We start from the raw sequence: 9,678 nt of genomic DNA on the forward strand, positions 1-9,678 counted from the left end.
GAGGCCGCTTCAGAGGCAAGTCGAGAATAGAATGGTAGCCCTGTTAGAAGAACAGGTGGATGCCTGGTTGTATCAAGAAATACCAGGGTGGAATACCAATGTTGTGGGGCACAAGCTACTCTTAAGAGAAGACTGTCCTCCAGTGAAGCGGAAATTGGTGCTGAAAGATGAGAATGTGTGTGGACTGTCGAGATGTGAGCTGAGCTAATCTGAAAGATGAATTCCCGGTACGTCACAACGAGGTATTGGATTGATTATAATGCTCAGTTTATCTTCATGGATGGCTTCTTGGCCGAGACCAGATTGAACTGTTGCCAGATGATATGACGTAGACCATGTCCATCACACAAGGGGCACCTTCTGGTTATAAGGTGATGTCGTTCAGTATCGAGAAGGCCGGTGCCAAGTATTAGAAGTCTAGGGTGACTTTGTTTCATGATATGACTCATCGTGAAAGCGAATGCCATGTTGATGACATGATAGCAAAGTCCCAAGCAGAAGAGGGGCATCCGGTGGATCAAGTTGTTTGACAGGTAGAGATAACTCATACGGTTGAGTTCGAATTAGCGCACTTATGGAGTGCTGTCCAGCAAGCTGCCGAGGCATGTTGCTATTGAAAGAGGAATCAAGGGTGATCCTGCAAAAAAAAAAAAAAAAAAAAAAAAAAAAAAAAAAAAGAGTAGTAGGAACCTCTGATTCTGATACCTTCCGGGGAAGAAACGACTGCTAATCTGGTACCTGACAGCCCTTAAGGGGTCTATGAGGTGCGTATTGAGTCAGTATGACTGGTCTTGTCGAAAAGAGCACGCAATTTACCTAAGCAAAAAGTTTATCGACTGTGAAACAATACACTCACTGCTCGAGAAAACTTGATGTACTTTGGCATAGGCTGCTCGCCGATTGAGACAGTGTATGCTGGTTCATACCACCTTGTGGATGTCCAAAATGGATCTGATCAAGTATGTGCTTGAGGAGCTAGCATCGAACGGACGGGTTGTGAGAGGGCAAGTGATGTCGACTGAATACGATATTCAGTATACCTCCTAGAAAGCAACCAAGAGGAGGGTATTGTATGTTTATCTCGCCCAACAGCCCACTGATGATTGTCAACCAAGGAAGTCTGAAGTCCCTGATGAGGACGTCTCGAGGTACTCGAATCGAAAGATTGAGAGTGACCAATCCCGGAGGAGGGGCCTGACCCCGAATCCGAACGGGTTTTGATGTCTGATGAGGAGAGTTTAAAGAGAGTGAGCTAGTGCTTCCCCGATAACATGTGAACGCACCAATGATAGTGGCTGAGTACGAAGTTGGTATCCTGAGTGTCGTACTTTGGTACGTGCATCTACTGGGGCAACGCCTTCCTCATACGGTATGGGATGGAAGTGATATTGCCTGCTGGAGGCTAGATTTCATTGTGAAGAGTCCGGATGGATGAGAAGTTAGAAAAGGGCGAGTGGATGAGGACTCGGTATAACGCGTTGAGCCTGACCGAGGGAGAGGGCTGACAGTTACTTGTCATGGGGCAATTGTACCCAGTAAATGAAGCGTGTTGTTAACCGAGAAGTGCGACCTCGTGGGTAGCAGGGAAGAGATATGGTGTTGAAAAGGATCCTTCCTCCTCAAGACGATCGTGGGGCAAGTGAATACAATTATGAATGTCCGTTCGTGGTCAAAAAGGGTTTTCTCTGACAGAGCCTTGTTGCTGACGACCACGGATGATGAGGATTTTCCATCCCCTGTGAATGCGGACGCAGTTAAAAGATACTTCGTGAAAAAGAGACCCGCTGGACAAAAAGAATAAAAGAGTCCAGGAAAAAAAGGGCATCCCGGCGAACCAAAAAAAAAGAGAGAAAAGGTTCGGGCAAAAGTTAGGGATAATAAATGAAAAGAACTGTACACCCGGCAAGTCGAAAACCCCACAAGGGCGACTTGGGCAAAAAAGGGTATCCCGGTGGACTGAAACCCGAAAGGGCGGTCCAGGAAAAAGAGGGAATGAAACGAACAACTGCGTCTAGCATGATCGTTTGTGCTCATGATGACTTGGAGAATCTCCAACAGAGACCAATCGGAAGCATCTTGTTCAGAAGACAGAAAGTGCGGAAAGTCTTGAGGACATATGAGGTGTAACTGAGTTGGAACCCGATAAGATCATGGTTTCACATTGCCACTAGGATAGAGTTTTTTCTGTTGTGTGCAATCACCTCTTTCCAGGGTTTGCTTCCTGTGTGTTGCTCGGTTGTGAGCCATCTTTTATTCCAGTCAATAAAGCGTGTGTTCGGTCAAATAAATTTTGTTTTTGTGTCATTACCATTTTTACGAAAACATCCGTTTATTTTGATAAGAATATTTGCATTTTGAAACATAGAGGTCCCTTCCGATGCATGCTTATAAGATTGAAATCTGGAAATCTTATTCGGAAGTTTGAGCGACCAAGATGTTGAAGTGTTAGCACGCCTGAGGCACGCTTTTATCTAACAATCTCTTGTGCAGGTACCGTTAGATATCTTCATTCGCTAGCATGTAGTGGTATGGAACCTTTTGACAAAAGAGATCCCTGCAGGGCCCGACCAGGGGCAATGGATAGACAAACGGTGAAAAGCCCGTGACAGAGTTGCGACGACGATCATGAAAGCTAATCAAGAAGACTCTTCAAAGTCTAAGGACTGGAAAGTTTGTATGAATACCAGGAGTTCGATCTCCGTGGAGTACGGACGAGATTGGGAATACAAGATGATGGAGCAGAAAAGTCCAGAAGCGTCTGGGAGTTCGTAAAAGAGGGAGAGCCGACACAGTGGGTGGACGATGGATGCCGCAATTCGGCGACTCGACAGGTGTTCTGTGTCCAATAAGCTGTATTTCCCCAGTAGGTGTGAGAGGGTTACCTCCCTAACAGATTTGAGATCAGTGTCTCCTCAGTGAGCCTAAAGGTTACTGCCTTCCCAGTAGGGTTTGTGTTGATGGTTTTCCCTCAGTGAGATCCCCAAGCGGATCGGGTTTGAGAAAATCATCCCCAGTAGAGATAAGAATGGGTTGCCTCCCCTAGCAGGGCAATCTCCAAGCAGTTCGGGTTCGATGGAGTGCATCCCCAGCAAGGTTTGTCTTTCCCCAGCAGGATGGAAGTTGACATGGTTATAAGATCCTCAGCACAGTTCCTGGAGTTCCCCGGTGTTGTCTCTGGAGGAGACATGTGTTTATGCATTCATCATTTAGATAAGCATAGCATATTGCATCATTAGTGCATAGCATTTCCATGATCATGGGGCATTGTGTAAAACAAAAAAAAAACTCATGCATCAACATTGCAAACATGTCCATTAGCCCTAGGCCGTGGTGACCAGACGAGATTGGGTTGTTGGAAAGAGTTTAGCATCGCGCCATTGGATCGGCTTCAGAATTGGGTTCATAAGCATGGTTGAAAAGTTGGTGTTTTCCCGACAAGTGACTCCTTAGTTGAGTGGGTATCCCCAGCAGTGTTACTCCCCGAAGTTGGCATCATTTTGCAAGCTTGGGTCCATTCCCTTAGCAGAAGTGGGTGTGTCTGATCTCTCCATGTAGAGTCTACCCCTTAAGAAGAAAGTGTCTACCATTTCCTTCTGCGCTCCCCACTGAGTTATATCCTCGTGGATGACGGTTGTTTCCGTTCCCTCCCTAACGGGATGGGTTTTCCCTATTGAGTTCTGTCCTCATTAGGATGACTCCTGTTTCAGTCTGCCTTTTTGGATCGATCCTAAATTGGCTTCCTGTTGGCTGTCTCCCGTGCTTCCCTGGGGCATAAATGAATAGTCGCTCACTAACCGGCACTCATTCATCTCATCCTCAGCAGAATTTGTGGCTTCTACCTACAAACCGGTAGTTGTAAGTCCTATCTTTGTGGTTTTCTACCTATTAACTGGTAGTTGTAAAATCCCACTTTCATCCCCTAGCAGAGTTAACCCTTTGTGCTCATCCTGGTCGATGACTGGTTACTTTTCTGTGGTTTTCTGCCTACAAACCGGTAGATGTAATCCCCTCTTTGTGGTATTGATAGTCTTGTCCCCTTTGGATACTTGCCTTGATCAAGTAGTATTGTCCCCAGTGGGTCTTCCCCTTTCTTTTGGGTATTTGCTCCGAGTTAGCAACTTTATCCTCTTTTGATTGGTCATCTTTTGCATGCCTAGTCCTGGTACCCTGATGCCTTTCTTTTCGGTCGATTATTCATTTAACAACCTGCAACCCGGTTATGGATGATCTTCCATGCGAGTGTATTATCTACGTTTTGACGGCTATAGATAATATATCTCATGCACTCTTTGGTCAATCTTTCGATTATTATCCCCAGCATAGGTCTTTGGCATGCGTGCCGGCTCACGTATCACTGTTTTGTTATCTTCGCCGATGTTGATAGACATGAAGAATTTTCCGGTGTTCAGACCGAGGCGGTATTCAGACCGAAGTGGCATTCAGGCCAATTCCCGGTATCCAGACCGAAGTGGCATTCAGGCCAATTCCCGGTATCCAGACCGAAGTGGCATTCAGGCCAGTTTTCCCGGTATCCAGACCGAAGTGGCGTTCAGGCCAGTTCCCGGTATCCAGACCGAAGTGGCATTCAGGCCAGTTTTCCCGGTATCCAGACCGAAGTGGCGTTCAGGCCAGTTCCCGGTATCCAGACCGAAGTGGCATTCAGGCCAGTTTTCCCGGTATCCAGACCGAAGTGGCATTCAGGCCAGTTCCCGGTATCCAGACCGAAGTGGCATTCAGGCCAGTTTTCCCGGTATCCAGACCGAAGTGGCGTTCAGGCCAGTTCCCGGTATCCAGACCGAAGTGGCATTCAGGCCAGTTTTCCCGGTATCCAGACCGAAGTGGCATTCAAGCCAGTCTTTCCCGATTTTCAGATCGAAGAAGTTCCCGGTATCCAGACCGAAGTGGCATTCAGGCCAGTTTTCCCGGTATCCAGACCGAAGTGGCGTTCAGGCCAGTTCCCGGTATCCAGACCGAAGTGGCATTCAGGCCAGTTTTCCCGGTATCCAGACCGAAGTGGCATTCAAGCCAGTCTTTCCCGATTTTCAGATCGAAGAAGTTCCCGGTATCCAGACCGAAGTGGCATTCAGGCCAGTTTTCCCGGTATCCAGACCGAAGTGGCGTTCAGGCCAGTTCCCGGTATCCAGACCGAAGTGGCATTCAGGCCAGTTTTCTCGGTATCCAGACCGAAGTGGCATTCAAGCCAGTCTTTCCCGATTTTCAGATCGAAGAAGTTTCCGGTATCCAGACCGAAGTGGCATTCAGGCCAGTTTTTCCGATATCCAGATCAAAGTGGTGTTCAGACCAGATTTCCGGTGATCAGACCAACATTGATACTCTCATATTTCGATGCTTAGTGTTTAGACTAATGTGCGGCGTTCAGGCCATGGGCATTCCTGTGTTACCATTTATTTTGGTATTCAGGTCAACTTTCTGTTTCGGTACTCAGGCCGATTTTCACCGTATCAGACGGATTCTTCTTTTGAGATCGCTTCTTTGACGATGCTGACAGGCATTGTTTCATAGGGATTCATGATCAAAATCCGGGTCTTCTTAGTATTTAACCATCTCCCACTATGATCATGTGAAGAACATCCTGCTTCATATTCTCTAGTTGAAGACGCTTAAATAGGGGCAACTGTCATACCCCGATTTTGCTCCTGAATTTTTTATGTTTGTTTAGCATACTTGGCCTAACCTTACTTTGGTTTTTATGTGAGAATTGGTCTTGGTCCAAAGTCATTGGTGTTTGTTCTTGAGATTGTTAATATGTCTATGGTCTGGGTCATCTGAACAACCGGTTTCCTTGTGTTTCAAGCCACTTTCTAGTCATGTTATTGGTTCATGGATACTATGCCAAAACCCTAACCTTATGGTCTCATTTCATGGTTCCGTTCACTACCAGTCAAGTTATTTTCTTTTCAAGAGTCAAACATTCAAGTTATGATTAAACCAATTGTGAAACCAACTTCAAACCATTTTTATTAATCCATTTCAATTTTATTTCATTACATTTGATTCCATACAAAAAATACACAAAAAATTGACACTTTTGACCAATTGTTGACTTTGGTCAACAGTTGACTTTTTGGTCAACTTTGACCAAAGTCAACCCAAATCCATTAAACCCTAAATTCACCCATAATTTTCCATTGAATATCCATTTACAAGAAAAAATACAAAAAAATTGAACTTTGACCAGTTGTTGAATTTGGTCAACAGTTGACTTTTTTGGTCAACTTTGACCAAAGTCAATTCACCCGTCTTCTGACCATCCAAAACCTAATCTAGCCCTTTTTCCTTGATTCTTCATCCAATTGCCATGTTGGTTGTGTTTTCTTTTGGTTGTTTCATTTCCAAGCAAGTGGCTTTATTTTCAATCTCATATGTACCTTGCCTTGCTTGGCACTTTGGCTTTTCAAACCTTGGTTTTGTGACACCATTGAATCCATCATCTGATGCTTAATCCAAATGTAACACTTCTTGCCTTGTTACTGCAGCAGACCGTTCAGCAATCCTGCAGCATACCATGACCAGCTGCAGCCATGTACCTTGGAGTAGCATTCAGTCCATTAACAAACAGCAGTAACATGTGTTCACCATGGCATAACCAACAAATGCAAGCCAATCCTGCATCAAACACCTGCAGAACCGTGTAAACTTACATCAATTAACCAAGCTGCATCAATACATGTGACTCAGAACCAAGTGAGAACATACTTGAAACACCTATCTAGCCTCATTTGCAGAACCAAAAAAAAAATCAAGTTGCAATACCATAATTCTGCAGCACTGAACATCTATTGCAACAGGAGACTGCATGACCAATACCTACCAGCTGCAACAAAGCATCTAAAAGGGCCCTACACATTTCTGAACATTGCCATAAATTCATCAGGAAATAGCCATGGCATAAGAAGTCGGTCAAGGCATTAGCAAGGCAAAGCAATCAATGCACGACAACCATAATATAATGAAGTCAATGTATGACAGTAGTCCATGTGTTCAGGACAAGCAGACTCATTTACCATGGAAATATAGTGCAAAACATTATCCTAGATAATGTCATGGTTCAGGTCACAACCAAGCAAACATCAAAATAGTGAGCATCCTGCAACTATCATCATGCTAAGACAACATGTAACAATCATGCAAAATAATCATCAAGCCAAAGCACATCAATAACAAGTCATAACAGCAACAAAGAAATTCAAGGGTGGAAAACACTTAACAGGGTTCAGTCATGACAGCCCCACAATCCAAGCAGCTCCATTTGTTTCAGCCTTGTGCCAAAACAACTTGCAAAATTACATGTGAGTGGCAATCCAAAGCAGCTCAAGTCCATTCCTCTTGATGACAAAAGCCATTCAGCCAGCCTGCAAGGTCTCAACAGATGCTAGTCAAACTGTTCAGTCCAAAACAACATGAAATAATTTGCCAGGTTATGCAAACCCTCATCATTAGCTAGTTACAACAGGTTGTATCCAAGGTGAAAGACAGAAACATAATGCAGAATACCTGTTAAACTAGACCTTACATCATGGTTTAAGTCCAAGCCCTTTGAAATCTAGCCTAATGCAAACCTGAAGCTGAATCATGTTGCAAAATCAAGTTGGAATCATACTGCTGAACCCAGTTGAAACCCTGTTGCAGAAGCAAGTTGAAGCCATAATGCACAAGGCAAAATCTACTGGACAAAACATCGGCAAACTCAGGACACACCTAACATTGCTACAGTCTGGTCTAGAATTAACAGCATCTCACAGCATCCTGCAAGCCAATGTGCGCACAATAACAACCCTGCAACATTATCCAATGGTAAACAATTCACATTAACAGAACCTAAACTGAATCCACACCCTTCTAAAAACCTTGCCAAGGTCAAAGGGAACCTGCAGACCACAACCATGGAAAACCTGTATCAAGCTGTTACTAAGATCACCAAACCACAGTGCAAAACCTATAAACAGTTAGAGCCACACCAATGCTTTGGGCAAAGGGCACAACATGAGTTCACAGACTAGACAAAACCAATTAGTGCCAACCTGTGCAAAATCAAACGTAACAATTTACCCTATGCTGAGTTGGAAGAACATTTCCACAGAGTTCATCCATGTGCACTACCAAAAACCAGCTATGGAAACAGTAGGCTAAACATGCCTTAATCTTGCATCATTAAGTCAAAGTTGTTTAAGCTTTGAGCTGTGATGATGAGCCAAATCTAGGCATGCTTGCTGCAACAAAAGAAATGAAAAAGACTTGTGAAGCACTGAACCAAACCTATGTTACCAACATCCACAATTCAAAAAAAAGGTGAAGCGATTAATCATAACCAACAAGCAGGAATTATCACACCTTACACTCATGCTTTATGCAAGTCTAGCTCTGCAACCTCAAGCCAATTCAAGGTCCTGCATCATGGTTCAAACAGAGGAAATTGAAAAAAAGAGTACTTCGTCTGCATTATAACACAGTGAACGTCATTAGTGCACCAGCCAAGAACATCTATTGCAAGACATACATTATTACTTACCATCAAAATAAAACAAACAAGTGCAAGGCCAATTCGAGCATGTTGCAGCAAACCAAGCTCACCATTTTTTACTGCAGTAAAAAAGGGACACATTAATCAGTCGATTTGCAAAACCTAAAGTGCAAAATCATTAACCAACAGTCAGAGGGCAAAATCCAAAAATATCCCAAATTGGTATAAGGTCAAAGCAGAGAAGAAAGTTTGTGAAGGATACCTTTTCTTGAATCTAACATGGAAAAGGTCAATCCAATTTCTGAGCATCCAAAGTGCTTTGCAGAGTTACTTTTGAACACAAGGGCACCAATTTGTAACCCTAATTCACAGAATATAAAGAGGAGAGGCAAATCAGTGAAAAGGCAGAGACAACGAAAATCAGAGGCGGAACAATTGACAAACCCTACTCACCAAATCAAAGACAAACCTGTGAGCTTCATCGTTGCCGTTGTCACCGCCGAAGGTTAGTTTTTGTTCAGCCATTGCTTTATTACTTGATTGAGTTCGAGATTTTGAGAGAGATTCATCGAGGGTGACGAGGGTTAAGATTGACGAGGTCGTGAGAGGTGAGTGAATGAGAGGTTGTGAGAGGTGAGCAAAGGTTGAGGACGATGAGGGTTGAGAGAGAGAGATTTTCTGAGTTTGACAGAGAACTCGTAAGATGCGAGAGAGAGGGAGGAAGACGAACTCCTCTGTGTTCTCTTCCCCGTTCCCTTTTCTTTTTCTGTTTTCTTTTTTAATTAATTTCTTTTTTTTTATTATTTATTTTTTTAACTTAATTTGTTTTTTTACAGAAATAATATAAAAAACCATGGAAATATTTATTTTGTTTTTATTTTAAACTTTTATTCCAGTTCATATATTTATGATAGTATCTCAGTAGCAAATATTGTTGAGTGGCCTAGTGGAGAAATGACAGTTGCATAATATTAGGTGGGGAGGGTTCAATACTCATGTGAGACACTTTTTGCTTTTTGTTTGATTTTATTTTCCTTTAGCATTTTTTTATTCTTTTAGTATTTTGTTAATATCTCTTTTTATGCTTATTATAATTTCATGTGTTAATAATGCGTAGTTATTGTATTTGAATTTAGTTCAAAAAAACATTTTTTTAAACTATAAAAATCATACTTTCTCGATTTAATATCGAGCTC

The sequence above is a fragment of the Lathyrus oleraceus genome, chromosome 3, assembly GCF_024323335.1.
Source record: "Lathyrus oleraceus cultivar Zhongwan6 chromosome 3, CAAS_Psat_ZW6_1.0, whole genome shotgun sequence".
In the NCBI taxonomy this organism is placed as follows: Eukaryota; Viridiplantae; Streptophyta; class Magnoliopsida; order Fabales; family Fabaceae; genus Lathyrus; species Lathyrus oleraceus.